We start from the raw sequence: 15,189 nt of genomic DNA on the forward strand, positions 1-15,189 counted from the left end.
ACACACTAGTTTGTGCATCACGTACAATAAGTAGCATAATTGCTAAATATCAGTTGTGCTTACAGTGCATTGCAGAGTAGTTTAGGCCGTACAGTACAAGGCATTTTATGATAAGATTTATGACAAATGCTTCAACATGCCAGCCATCAAAACTAGCAACGAAAATCTGCATCCTGAAATTAGGCTACACTTAAGGTACCATATTCATGGAATAGTTTCTCAGTAATATTGAGCAATAAGACCCCTTTTTCTTTACATATTTCTTAGGAACTTAGGAGAACAATAAGAATGTGTTGCTAAATAATTGCATTTCCTATTAACTTCATAAAAACAAATACTTCAACCATCATAAATGTTTAATTACTGCACTAATACTGCAATGTGTCAAAAATGATGATAAGTCAGTTAGCCATGGCAGGATTATATGCAAGAAGATAAGTGATGGGTCAGCATGCACTGCACCATAATTGTATATTTTTTCATTTAAAAAAAGAAGATTCTTGCAGCATGTATAAGATGGTAAATTGTTACTGTAGTGGTGAAATCGGCATCGAGAAGGTTAAAATCTGTGGGTGGGCTCTACGTTACAGATCACTGTGCTTTATTATGAAGAGGAAGACTGAATTTCACATATCAGGTGAGGGCTTCTTTGCATGGTAGCATAGAAATGAACCTCACATGCCAGACTTGATTTGCATGAAAAAGGAGACGTGTTTTATGTTTCCTCTTTTTCTCCTACTCTGTCTTCTCATTCTCTTTTCACTATTGTTTGTATACTGCACCCCCCTAATTCATTATGATCATGGCTAATCTTTCTTAACAATGTTAGAATAAAAAGCTGATTGCTAGACTTAAGGGTTATTATTGGGCAAAAATTTGGAATTGAACTCATGACTGTAACACACTGTTTTGAAATGTATTTTATAATATTATTAGTTTCAATTCATTAGTATATTTGCAATACAAATGAAAATGCTTTAGGGTAGCACAATATTGATATGGTTGGTTTTACAGTTCTGGGTGAAGGGGGCAAATTACCATCATGACACTGTCTTGAAGCTTGCACATTCTTATGATTTTCCTGCTGTTAACATGGGCTTTCCTTTCACATCTCAAAGCTACTCTCACAATCCTAAACTTCATAAACAGGCTTAGAAAATGAGTAAATGAAAAAATTGTTTTATAGCTCACCAATATTGTACCCTTGCGATGGTGGGAGCCAATCTTGGGAGTGCAATTTGCTAGCAATGGCCTGGTCACTGGGTGACCCATTTGGCCCAGTCAGGTCCACTCTGAAAAGGCTACTCACAGTTGCCATGTGAGCTCACTATCCACAGGGTTAAGGATGACAGACAGGTGCAATGGCAACCAGGTGACATACAATAGTGGAATTGAACTAGACTAAATAAACGTCATCCTGAAAAGGGATATCAAGGCCCACTCATGGAGCCAAGGTCTGAGAGTGGTGTTTGCTGGTGAGCACCTGGTGACTGTGTGACCTGTATTTCCTAGTTTGGTTCAATCCAAAAAAGGCTCATGGGACAACCATGTGAACTCACCACCCAAAAGGTGAAGATTGAGGATCAGGTGTAATAATAGGCAAGAGCTGAATGGATCCAGGCATGCTAGGCCTAGGAAGTGGAAACTTGCTTGTGAGATGTGGAGCATAACACTTCTGGTGGAAAGGGTGCTAGAGCTTATGTGGGATGTTTACAGAAGGACAAATTTAATTAGACTTACTCATAAGCACAGAATTGGCTCTGGAATAAAACTTCTCATTCAAGGGTGTTCTCTTGCCAAATCTGGGGTTAAACTGCAGGTTGGGTGTTATTCATTTGGATTTGATGATGGTGATGATGATGGTGAATGTTTTAGTAACTGATGATTAAAGGTACAATCCTGCATAAACCTGCGGTGGGCTGGTGCCCTGCCCGGGGTTTGTTTCCTGCCTTGTGCCCTGTTTTGGCTGAGATTGGCTCCAGCAGTCCCCCATGACCCTGTAGTTAGGAAAATAGTGGATTGGATAATAGATGGATGGTTCCTGCATAAACTCACCATCAGAGGAAGTACATTTTCATTGGTTCCCCTAACTACAATGAACAGTAAAGCTTTAGCACAGCTCTTTTTTGTCTCCATTTGAGTTTTTGGTTCTCTTTTTACTAATGATCAAATGAAAAGAAATAAATTAAAAGATTCTTTGAGGAGATATCCTAGAATAAAATAGTACTGGGGAATGTTGTGCATATTTATTAATTTTAAAAATATGATTTGGACACTCCACACTACTAACTTATATTTCTTTACAATAGATACAATTTTAAATGAAGAAAAAGTTAATTTGCAATATCAGCCCATCCAGCCATTGTCATAAACACCGACTCCAATGTACTGTAGGTCAAGGTCCCATGGGCCTCCACTTGAAAGCAAGGCTGCAATCAGTTCTGGCCAAGATTGTGGCACACTGCTGTACACACCTACACTCATTCATATGGGGCCAATAAGGACAAAATTATTATACTTATATTTATATTTATGAATTGTTGATGGTAAACCTGCAAAGAAACATGGGGAATTTGCATATAAAGTCATTAGACTGGAATTCAAAAATAACACTCTGAAGTTGTGAAGCACAATTGCTAACTACTGTGTCAACATGTCATCTCATTTAACATACTCCATTTTTTAAATATAACTTTTACAGTTAGTGTTTAAAAAGGGAATGTTTTCATTTTTTGTATGAAGTGCATAATTTGGGACAGTTTGAACAAATTGAATAAAACCATAAACTTAGATGATTAACACTGCTACAGTGGAAAGGAACAAGCTTTGTAAAGTGTAAATGACATATTAGTGATGATTTGTAAAGCTGTCTGGCCTCAATTCAAAATTATTTGCAGCTTTCTAGGTTCTGTTGGTGCATAAACCTTGAAAGCAAAATCTTTCCTCATCTCAAGTGAGGAAAATAGTGGAAATAGTGTGCTTAGTTTATACCTTTAATTATAACACCATTGTGTATGATTAATGTGTTTTATGGCAAAATTGTCATAAGGTTTATACTGCTAATTTTCCGAATTTCTTCTGTTTTTTTTATATTATAATGGTGCATTGTTTATTTTGGGGACACCAGCGTTTTGCATAATGTTGTCATTGGTACAACTTGTTTACAACTGTCAGACTAGATCCCATCCTTTGGTTTGTGTAGTGTTACATTTAACGTCATGGCATTTAAGCTATTTAAGATGTTAGCGTGCACCATTTAGTGTCCATGTTTTTGAATTTAAAAGACATGCAAATCTCACATTGAGCATTTAAATAGTTAGGCTTCAGAAATGTAGCTGATGTTTTAAAACTTTTGCTGACTCTTTTTTATTTTAGTTCATGGTTCATGTTTTGGTTATGTCTACTCAGATGGTTTGCTTTAACATTACCATCTGCTAGCACAATTTTATGACTGCCCTTTGGAGTTAGCCCTTTAATCCCTTTATCCTTAAATCTACAATCTTTTGTCATTTTAATATGGTAGTTTCCACCTCACAAAGGACAAAGAATGATGGTGGAGTAAAATCAGCACTTCATGTAATATCTGTTATATTATTACCCAGTGTTGAGCAACAACGCTTACACAGAAATACGTAAAATCAAGTCAAGTTCATAATTTTGTACATAGTGCGATAATATTTGTGCTTGCATGCCTCCCCAGACAGTTGACAAAAATACAACACAAAAAATGTATTTAAAAAATGCAACATACATATACAGTTCTATGCAATATATACAACATGTATTTTCAAGTATTAGATACACTGTTTGTTATGCACATTATTTGTTGTTATGATTGGTGTACAGAGACCTTTGGACCAGTGGATAGAAACTGTCTCTGAATCTACTGGTGCAAGTGCCAATGGTCCTGCACTGTTTGACAGAAAGGAGGAGTGAGAAATGTGGCTGTGCAGGACAGCTGACACCTTGAATTGTAGTACTGTATATTGTTTTCCATTCTAAGGCAGTTAGTGTTGAACACGTCCTGGTTGCTGGTGTCACCTTCATGACTTCAATGCTTTGCGACCTTAGGCAAAGCAGGTGTTTCACCAGTATGTAATGCAGCCAGAAAGGATGGAGTCCACTGTCCATCTGTAGAGATTAGTAAGAACAGCTGGAAAAATGCAAGCTGCCCTCCGATGTAAGGGGAGCTGTTGGACTAGACCTGAAATTCATTGTGCCCACATCAGTTCATCAGTGATAGTCCATCTATCATCTATATGCTACACCGATCCCTCTCCCATATGGACAGAGGCAGTGGTGCTGTAAGAATTATGTTTTTGGACTTCTCTAGCGCCTTCAACACCATCCAACCTCTGCTCCTTAGAGACAAGCTGACTGAGATGGGAGTAGACTCACACCTGGTGGCATGGATCGTGGACTATCTTACAGACAGACCTCAATATGTGCGTCTTGGGAACTACAGGTCTGACATTGTGTTCAGCAATACAGGGGCGCTGCAGGGGACTGTACTTTCTCCGGTCCTGTTCGATTTATATACATCAGACTTCCAATATGACTCGGAGTCCTGCCACGTGCAAAAGTTCGCTGATGACACTGCTATTGTGGGCTGCATCAGGAGTGGGCAGGAGGAGGAGTACAGAAAGTTAATCAAAGACTTTGTTAAATGGTATGACTCAAACCACTTACACCTTAACACCAGCAAAACCAAGGAGCTGGTGGTGGATTTTAGGAGGCCCAGGCCCCTCATGGACCCTGTGATCAGAGGTGACTGTGTGCAGAGGGTGCAGATCTATAAATATCTGGGAGTGCAGCTGGATGACAAATTGGACTGGACTGCCAATACTGATGCTCTGTTTAAGAAAGGTCAGAGCAGACTATACTTTCTGAGAAGGTTGGCATCCTTCAACATCTGCAGTAAGATGCTGCAGATGTTCTACAAAACGGTTGTGGCGAGTGCCCTCTTCTACGCGGTGGTGTGCTGGGGTGGCAGCATAAAGATGAAAGATGCCTCACGCCTGGACAAACTTGTTAAGAAGGCAGGCTCTATTGTAGGAGTAAAGTTGGACAGTTTAACATCTGTGGCAGAGCGACGGGCATTAAGCAAACTCCTGTCAATCATGAATAATCCACTGCATCCACTGAACAGTGTCGTCTCCAGGCAGAGGAGTAGCTTCAGTGACAGACTTTTGTCACTGTCCTGCTCCACTGACAGACTGAGAGATCGTTCCTCCCCCACACTATGCGACTCTTCAATTCCACCCGGGGGAGTAAATGCTATCATTAATTTTATTTTAATTTTTTTCTTTTTTTTTTTTTTTCATTTTTATTACTATTTAATTTAATATTGTTTCTTTGTATCAGTATACTGCTGCTAGATTATGTGAATTTCCCCTTGGGATTAATAAAGTATCTATCTATCCATTCATCCATTTTCCAACCCACTATATCCTAAAAACAGGGTCACAGGGGTCTGCTGGAGCCAATCCCAGCCAGCACAGGGCGCAAGGCAGGAAACAAACTCCGGGAAGGGCGCCAGCCCACCGCAGGGCGTACACACAGACACACCAAGGACAATTTAGGATCACCAATGCACCTAACCTGCATGTCTTTGGACTGTGGAAGGAAACTGGAGTACCCGGAAGAAACCCACGGGGGAGAACATGCAAACTCCACACAGTAAGGGTCTCCTTACTGCGAGGCAGCAGCACTACCACTGCGCCACTGTGCCGCCTCAGTGATAGTCAATCCAAATAATTTATAAAGTTATTCACTCTTTCAACAGCATTCCATCTGAATTGTGGCAAACAAATGTACTGTTTTCGTCATGCAGAAAATCGCTCATTGTAAAAATATCTACACAATGTGCTTGAATTCAAAAAGAAGTAGAGGAAGTAATATGGAACAGGTTATTCCTTCCAGAACTTACTTAAGACATACACACATCATGAACGTGCAGAGCCTGCCTCACTGAACATTAACATTCCTGGGGCTGTATGCTCTCTGCTTGTTCTCCAAGTGCTAAATACAGCAACCATTATCTCCCTCACTTCTCTCACTATCTCCTTCGCACACAAATTACTTTCACTCCCACTAGGGAGTCTTATCTTTTCCTTTAAAGGTATTGAGTGGCCCAAGCTAAAATAAAAAAATACATATTGTACACAAACGTATATACCATAGAAATAATGGTTTTCAAAGTGTGATTGCTTTTATTACCCTGTTCTGTGCAGACACACTAATTATTGATGTGAAGTCTATTTTAATTGTTGATAACACAGGCTTTGACAGAAGGGACTATTCTTTTATTTTTACACAATGTATCCATCCATCCATCTTCTTCTCTTATCCAAGGTCGGGTCGCGGGGGCAGCAGCTTGAGCAGAGAGGCCCAGACTTCCCTCTCCCCAGCCACGTCTTCTAGCTCTTCCGGGAGAATCCCAAGGCGTTCCTAGGCCAACCGGGAGACATAGTCCCTCCAGCGTGTCCTGGGTCTTCCCCGGGGCCTCCTCCCAGTTGGACGTGTCTGGAACACCTCACCAGGGAGGCGTCCAGGAGGAATCCTGATCAGATGCCCGAGCCACCTCATCTGACTCCTCTCGATGCGGAGGAGCAGCGGCTCTACTCTGAGCCCCTCCTGGATGACTGAGCTCCTCACCCTATCTTTAAGGGAAAGCCCAGACACCCTGCGGAGGAAACTCATTTCAGCCGCTTGTATTCGCGATCTCATTCTTTCGGTCACTACACATAGCTCATGACCATAGGTGAGGGTAGGAACATAGATCGAATGGTAAATTGGGAGCTTTGCTTTATGGCTCAGCTCCTTTTTCACCACGACAGACCGATGCAGAGCCCGCATCACCGTGGACGCCACACCGATCCGCCTGTCGATATCACGCTTCATTCTTCTCTCACTCGTGAACAAGACCCCGAGATACTTGAACTCCTCCACTTGGGGCAGGATCTCACTCCCAACCCTGAGAGGGCACTCCACCCTTTTCCAGCTGATGACCATGGTCTCAGATTTGGAGATGCTGATTCCCATCCCAGCAGCTTCACACTCAGCTGCAGACCGATTCAGAGAGAGCTGAAGATCACGGCCTGATAAACAAACAGGACAACATCATCTGCAAAATGCAGTGACCCAAACCTGAGTCCACCAAATCGGACCCCCTCAACACCCTGGCTGTGCCTAGAAATTCTGTCCATAAAACAGAATCGGTGACAAAGGGCAGCCCTGGTGGGGTCCAACTCTCACTGGAAACGGGTTCAACTTACTGCCGGCAATGTGGACCAAGCTCTGACACCGGCTGTACAGAGACCGAACAGCCCTTATCAGGGGGTCCGGTACCCCATACTCCCAGAATACCCCCCATAGGATTCCCTGAGGGACATGGTCGAACGCCTTTTCCAAGTCCACAAAACAAAAACGCAAACACATCCACCCTCAAGGACCCTCCTCTCCAGAACCCCCGAATAGACTTTTCCAGGGAGGCTGAGGAGTGTGATCCCTCTGTAGTTGGAACACACCCTCTGGTCCCCCTGCTTAAAGAGGGATACCACTACCCCGGTCTGCCAATCCACAGGCACTGTCCCAAATGTCTATGCAATGTTGCAGAGACGTGTCAACCAAGACAGTCCTACAACATCCAGAGCCTTGAGGAACTCTGGACGTATCTCATTCACCCCCGGGGCCCTGCCACCCAGCAATCAGTCCCAGAGATGGGGGAGCCCACCTCCGAGTCCCCAGGCTCTGCTTCCTCATTGGAAGATATTTAGTGGGATTGAGGAGGTCTTCGAAGTACCCCCACCGATCCACAAGATCCCGAGTTGAGGTCAGCAGCGCACCATCCCCACCATATACGGTGTTGACACTGCACTGCTTCCCTTTCCTGAGACGCCAGACGGTGGACCAGAATCTCCTCAAAGCTGCCCGAAAGTTGGTCTCCATGACCTCCCCAAACTCCTCCCACACCCGAGTTTTTGCCTCAGCAACCACCGAACCTGCATTCCGCTTGGCCTGCCGGTACCTATCAGCTGCCTCCAGAGACCCACAGGACAAAAAAGCCCTATAGGACTCCTTCTTCAGCTTGACAGCATCCCTCACCGCCGGTGTACACCAATGGGTTCGGGGATTGCCGTCACGATAGGCACCGACCACCTTATGGCCACAGCTCCGGTCAGCCACCTCAACAACAGAGGCACGGAACATGACCCATTCGGACTCAATGTCCCCCACCTCTGCCACTGGTGGGAGTTGAAGCTACTTCTGACAGGGGACTCTGCTAGCCGTTCACAACATGTTTGGGCCTACCGGGCCTGACCAGCATCCTCCCCCACCATCGAAGCCAACTCACCACCAGGCGGTGATCAGTTGACAGCTCGGCCCCTCTCTTCACTCGAGTGTCCAAGACATGTGGCCGTAACAAAACTACAAAGTCGATCATCGAACTGAGGCCTAGGGTGTCCTGGTGCCAAGTGCACATATGAACACCCCTATGCTTGAACATGGTGTTTCTTATGGACAATCCGTGACGAGCACAGAAGTCCAATAACAAAACACTGCTCAGGTTCAGATCGGGGGGGACATTCCTCCCAATCACTCCCTTCCAGATCTCACTGTCATTGCCCACGTGAGCATTGAAGTCTCCCAGCAGTACAAGGGATTCCCCAGAAGGTATGCCCTCTAGCACCCCCTCCAGGGACTCCAAAAAGGGTGGGTACTCCAAACTGCTGTTCGGCGCATATGCACAAACAACAGTTAGGACCCATCCCCCCACCCGAAAGCGGAGGGTGGCTACCCTCTCATCCACTGGGGTAAACCCCAATGTACAGGCTCCAAGTCAGGGGGCAATAAGTATGCCCACACCCGCTCAAGACCTCTCACTGGGGGCAACTCCAGAATGGTAGAGAGTCCAACCTCTCTCAAGGAGATTTGGTCCCAGAGTACAAGCTGTGCGTCAAGGTAAGCCTGACTATATCTAGCCGGAACCTCTCGACCTCACATACTAGCTCAGGCTCCTTCCCCTTCAGAGAGGTGACATTCCATGTCCCAAGAGCCAGCTTCTGTAGCCGAGGATCGGACAGCCAAGGTCCCCGCCTTCAGCCACCACACAACTCACACTGCACTCGAACTCCTTGGCCCATCCCATAGGTGGTGAGCCCATGAGAAGGGGGACCCACATTGCCTCTTCGGGCTGTGCCTGGCCACCAGGCGCTCACCATCGAGCCCCACCTCCAGGCCTGGCTCCAAAGTGGGACCCCGGTGACCAGTGCCCGGGGCGAGGGAAAACATTGTCCAAATTTTTATTCATCATATGTCTCATCCCTCACCTAGGACTAGTTTGCCTTGGGTGGCCCTACCAAGGGCATAAAGCCCTGGACAACAGAGCTCCTAGGATAATTGGGACATGCAAACCCCTCCACCACTATAAGGTGACGATTCGAAGAGGCCTTCAGTAGATCTTCAGTAAACTTTGATTCTGACCATGATAAATCTTTTCTTATTGACATATGGCATATAATAGTCTTTCACCTGATACTATTCCAATTTTATCTAGATACAATTCATGTGGATTGATGCATATTCCAGGAAACAATCACACATGAGTACCCAGTCTATGACAGGGCACATGCAAGCATTCTATCCTCCAGGGACACAAACATACAAAAAGTAAATTTGGAATCGCCAAATAATCTTTGAGTTGAATGCTGAGGCACCTGGAGTAAGACCCACACAGACATGGAGAGAACATGCAAACCATGCACAGTTACTACCTGCACCAGGATCCTAGAACTGTCAGGCAGGAGTGGTGGCTACTATATCACCAGGCTTTCTGACATTAGGTAAAAGAGATAAGAAAAATTAAACTTTATTCAACTCTAAAATTCCTTTAATTTAATTATCAATGAATTAAATGCATTGAATATTCTAGACATAGAAGAACAAAATCAAAAAGTAGAAAAATAAGACCGAAAAACCCATTAAGAGGGAAAGTTATCGCTCAAGCTGACCGATGGAATGGCTGACATGCAATCCAAGTTGAACAGCTTGATTTTTAGGGAAGAACTTATCAGTATTTGCTACAGGCAGATTTAATAAAATAATATGCCTGTTCATCCACATTTTTCTAACCCCATTTCTTCTATTTCATGGTCTCTGAAGGCCTGAGCTTACACTGCCAGGAGTGACAACAAATGAAGAATCAGCCGATGATATGACACATCCTTTCAGAAAAAAAGTATGTAATCCTGCCAGGTGCCAAAGTCTATATTCTTGAAAAAAGTAAAACTATACCCTTAACTGCATTCTAAATTGTTCTGGGAAACATACATGCTTCAAAACACAAAGCAGCCTGACTGCCAACCTACCGAGTGTCAGATTAAAAGGGTGGGACGATCAAAGCACCTGGTGAGGCTCATGGATATACAGGCAAAACAAGAAAAAAAAAAAACAAACAACGCTTGGACTCTTTAATAAGTAACAGCTGCCACTCCCTTCAAAACAGGATTAGCCAGCCATAAAGGCAGACATGGAGAATACTATTTAAAGCATCCCCTCCCAGATTAATCATTTTTTATTATCTCCCCTTTTTGTTGTTACATCTCTATTCATTTAGTGGCACCTTTTTTTTTTACCTTAGTCACTTTCCTCAATTTTCCTTTATAAAGCAGATTCTGACCTTTTCTCATAAGAAACCCTTAACTCATTTTCTATAAATCTCACCTCCCTCAGGTTGGAGCCCACAATAAAATTTACATTTCCTGAAATAAGGTGCAGAGGCAGAAACTGAACCTCTCTAGGCACATATAAAGAGATATTATCCACTATCTTATTTGTGTTTTAACTTCTTCGGTGTCTGTTTTCCCCTTGGCTAGTGATTACTCCAGTATAGAAATATCCCTATACTTCTTATAATGTAATTTTTCTAAGTAATTTTACCTTTTGTACTCTCAACTGTAAATAAGTTATATTTTAGTAAAGATTGTGCTATACTACAGTACATGAAAACAACATAAAACCATCCATTTACCCATTTAATCCAATTGCTTAATCCAGTTTGGTGTTAGCCATATACAATACTATGCAAGAAGTTGACTCAGACAGGGCCACAGTCCTTAGGAGGGCCTTCTCACAAAATATCCACAATCAAACCAAAGTACTGGAGGAAAACTAATACAGGCATGGAGGGAACGAGCCAATTCTATAACCCAGGAACTACAATGAAGCAACACTAACCTCTGTACACATGTGCCATTAAATTAAATAACTCACTATTGAAGGTTTAAATGGAGTACTGTGTACATTTTTCATGAACACAACCAGGCAGCCGGCCCAGCACACACTCCTGCTGGCCATTGAGCTGCCCCCGTGCAGCCATTGCCACCAGAGACGCCAAACACGAGCCAATAGCAGCCACAGCACACGGCAACAGACGTTTTATGATGATTTATCTGTGGTACTATTGAAAAAAAATGGTCAGCCCTCAAAGTGTTAAGGGTGGTGAACCATTTCTATTTAACAAATGAAGATTAAAAGGTAGCATGATTGCATTCTTTTTGAAATTATGATGTGAATTGGTGGAGTTTATACTGTTACTTTAAAATGAATTCTTCAAGACCACAGGGACAAGGTTAGAAAGTTGTTGTGGGCAAATTTTGCACAAAAGTTATAAAGCATTTCTTTTTTTTTTTTTTTTACCTTTTTATTAATTTTATTGCAATCCATACAAATCAATCAAGTTTTTACAAAAAAAATTGAGTTGAGAACAAATTGATCCCCACCCTGAGAGAGAGAGCAAGCCAAACGGCCGTAAATTTAAGGCCTGTAAACATACCTAAATTAATAAATTCTCTGTGCTTTATGAGATTATTTTCAAATATTACTGATTAGATCCTGCCATGTTTTGAAAAAAGTCTGTACGGATCCTCTGAGTATTTGATTTTTTCCAATTTCAAATAGTATAACACATCAGTTTCCCACTGACTTAAAAGAGGAGAGTTTGCTATAAAGCATTTCTACACATAAATCTCAGATTTTCCATGAACTGTGGAAGTGACCAGGGCATTAGGGACCTTCAGATTTTAACTTTCTGATATTTTACAGAAATTATGTGAGTAGGATAGGCAAATATGTTGGGCTGAATGGATTGCTCTCTTTAAAATTATCTTAATGTTCAATCCCATTTTAGGAAATCTTACTCAAAGTCACAGATCCTGAAGTTCAATGTATCCTCTGGCAACCAGTGGCTCCACTACATCCTGTATGGCCTTTATACTCCGAGTACTAGTACCTAAAACTGCTTCTTTGTTTCTCATCTGTTATCCAGTATTTCTATTCTGGGCGTGCCTGTTACCATCTGCTGGGCTAAGGGTGAAATACTGTTACGTTCCTTGTTTCCCTTTTTCCCTAATCATACAATGCCCACTAAGGTAAGAAGTGACATTTGATGTTTGGACCACTGGGCTTTTTCCCACATATATCCCTCTATTTGCAAGCAACTCCCTACCTACCAAACAAACTATTAAAATTGATAAAACTTTATGTTTGGTTTCATTGATATATAAATAGATAATTTAGTATCTCTGAATTGTCTTGGCGTGACTGTGTATGTGTGCCACTGTGTGTAATTCCAGCAGTCTGGCCTGATACTGTCCACTTCAATTTGGGTGGGTTTCAGTGCTATTATTAGCTGTCATTTGAGTATCAGGTACTGAGTGAGTATTAGGACTTTGTGAAATGTCATAAATAACAATAGCATTCTGAGATCCTGATAAAAGGAATACTCATCTCAAAAGTAATGTTTTTTTTCTGATGTGTTACATACCCCATTTAGTTTGTAGTGTAGGCTGAGAATATTTTTTAATCCCATGTTTACATGCAGAACAAGAGAAAACTTTTTATGATATAATGGAACATAATGGTGACCTAGTCTGTTTAAAGGCAAATGATATGAAAAACATCCATGGAAAAAAGAAAAAAATCTCATGCAAATACTGTATGTTACATAATCCTCATGTCCGTTATCAATTTGTATGCTCAAAATGTGCAAAATTCAGGCATTTTTGGATTATATAAAATATTATTAATACTTACTTCCAGAAAGCTCAGCATACAAAATAAACAGGGCAGCACGGTGACGCAGTGGTAGCGCTGCTGCCTCGCAGCTAGCAGACCTGGGTTCACTTCCCAGATCCTCCCTGTGTGGAGTTTGAATGTTCTCCCCGTGTCTGTGTGGGTTTCCTCCGGGTTAGGTGCATTGGCGAGCCTAAATTGTCTCTAGTGTGTGGGGGCATGTGTGTGTGTGTGCCCTGCGGTGGGCTGGCACCCTGCCCAGGCTTTGTTCCAGCCTTGTGCCCTGTGTTGGCTGGGAGTGGCTCCAGCAGACCCCTGTGTTAAAATATAGCAGGTTGGAGAATGACTGACAAGATAAACAGGAAAGACCCACAAGTAACATCTTCATATTATGAAAGATTTTTTTTTCTTTTTACCATGGACATTTTTAATATCATTTACCTCTTGACAGAGTCATGGTTATGTTCCATTATATCATAAACAGTTTTCTTTTTACATGAAAACATGAGATTAAACTGCTTTCTCCGTCACAGCAATAAACTGCATGGGGTAAGTAACATATAAAAAAGAATTATTTTTGGGTGGAATATTCCTTTAAGACAGATAGTTTAGAGATTTTGCATGTTGGATCAAAATGTTCATGAGTCAAGTTCCTCTTCACAAGGCAAATGATGGTCAGTGGTTGCAACAGACCCAAGTGGTGGTGACAGTGGTTAATATGCTGTAGCTTGTTTTATCATGTAATGAGATCGACTATGCTTCTTTTCTTAAAGGGGGATAGGAATAAATGTCACACACGTGCACATGGGAGGCAACTAAAGGGTACAAATGAGGGAAATTCCACGTCATATCGGGGTAGTGGACCGCATTAACCCTCTCTGTCTTTCCTCTGCAGACCAGTTATGGGAAATTCTGCCTCATCCCGATGACGCCACTTCCAGTTCCAGCCCTGATGATGTATCTTCTGGTTCCCGGCCCCGATGACATCACTTGCGTTTTCAACTCTGCAGATCTCACTTCCTATGCCTCACCATAAAACTGCCTTTTTGATTCATCCAGTCAGTTCTGTTTTGGACTCTAATCTGTAAACAACTCGAATTTAATTGCCTACTTTGCAACCTGATTTCAAGCATACGGGTGGCAGCCCCAAACCTTTTCTGTGGCATTTCTGTATTTATTTGACAATACCAAAACCAACCACACAACTGTTTTCCGTAACCCCTTACTTATCTTACTGCCCATATTGTACCCTGTATATTAAGCCCATGGGACCGCTATGGTGCTTGAGCTGTCTTTACTTCCAGTCCTACTTCATCCCAATTTACTTCCAGTAGAGGGTCATTTTCATTTGTGTTCTTTATTATTTTTTTTACACTTTCCTGAGGAGTATTTCGAACTTCTTGGTATTTATTCTGGTGGTTCTGAGGTTGAGGATTGTTATTATGAGTTGTTATTGTGGTGCCATTTTGAATATTGATGAGCAGTACCATGGTAAAACCTTTGCATTGGCACCTCCCAGAAGTGCGCACTTGCATAACATCATCAGAACAACCCTTTAAAAAGGTAATTTATGTGCCATTCAGGATAAAACTAAAAGACTTATTGTGAGCTTCTCTGTATTTTCATTCTTGGTTTTCTGAACTACTTTCTCATTTACATTTCTGATTCTCGTTGCGCATTTCTGGCTTGATCATTTAGTCTCTTTGGTTTTGACCCCAGTGTATACTCCATTTTGTGCTTGTTTCATCAAAATAAAAATCATTATATTTAGGTGACCACAGCTAGACAAATAATGGACATTCTAAGCCTCTCCCCTCACTAGTAACAATCAGACAAATACCCTTGATTTAAGCTATCACTTATAAATAATCTTTATTTGCATCAAAACCAAAAACAGCAAGTATAAGCAATACAAACAATTATACAACCTATGTGGGTTCATGATGTCTTCATTTAGATGTCAATTCTCAGATGTCTTCTTTACTTTAGTTGTAAATTATAAATCCATAATTCTAACAAATGCCATAAAGAAGGTTTCTTTCTGGAGCCAGGGCTCCTTGAAAAGTGTCTAGAAGCTAAGTAGCAGCAGATGGGAATCTTTATGAAACTGTGAAT

At 42.1% G+C, this 15,189-nt stretch overlaps 1 long non-coding RNA gene across 2 annotated transcripts in view; it reads left to right on the forward strand.

Annotated features, from left to right (window-relative positions):
• LOC120525603 overlaps nucleotides 1–14,404 on the forward strand; it is a 94,242-nt gene extending 79,838 nt beyond the window's left edge. For both annotated transcript variants that reach the window (XR_005632983.1, XR_005632984.1), the window contains exon 3: nucleotides 13,970–14,404. This is a non-coding gene — a long non-coding RNA (uncharacterized LOC120525603). The remainder of the gene's footprint in view (nucleotides 1–13,969) is intronic.
• The last annotated feature ends 785 nt before the right edge of the window (nucleotides 14,405–15,189 follow it).

Source organism: Polypterus senegalus, chromosome 3 (genome assembly GCF_016835505.1).
Source record: "Polypterus senegalus isolate Bchr_013 chromosome 3, ASM1683550v1, whole genome shotgun sequence".
In the NCBI taxonomy this organism is placed as follows: Eukaryota; Metazoa; Chordata; class Cladistia; order Polypteriformes; family Polypteridae; genus Polypterus; species Polypterus senegalus.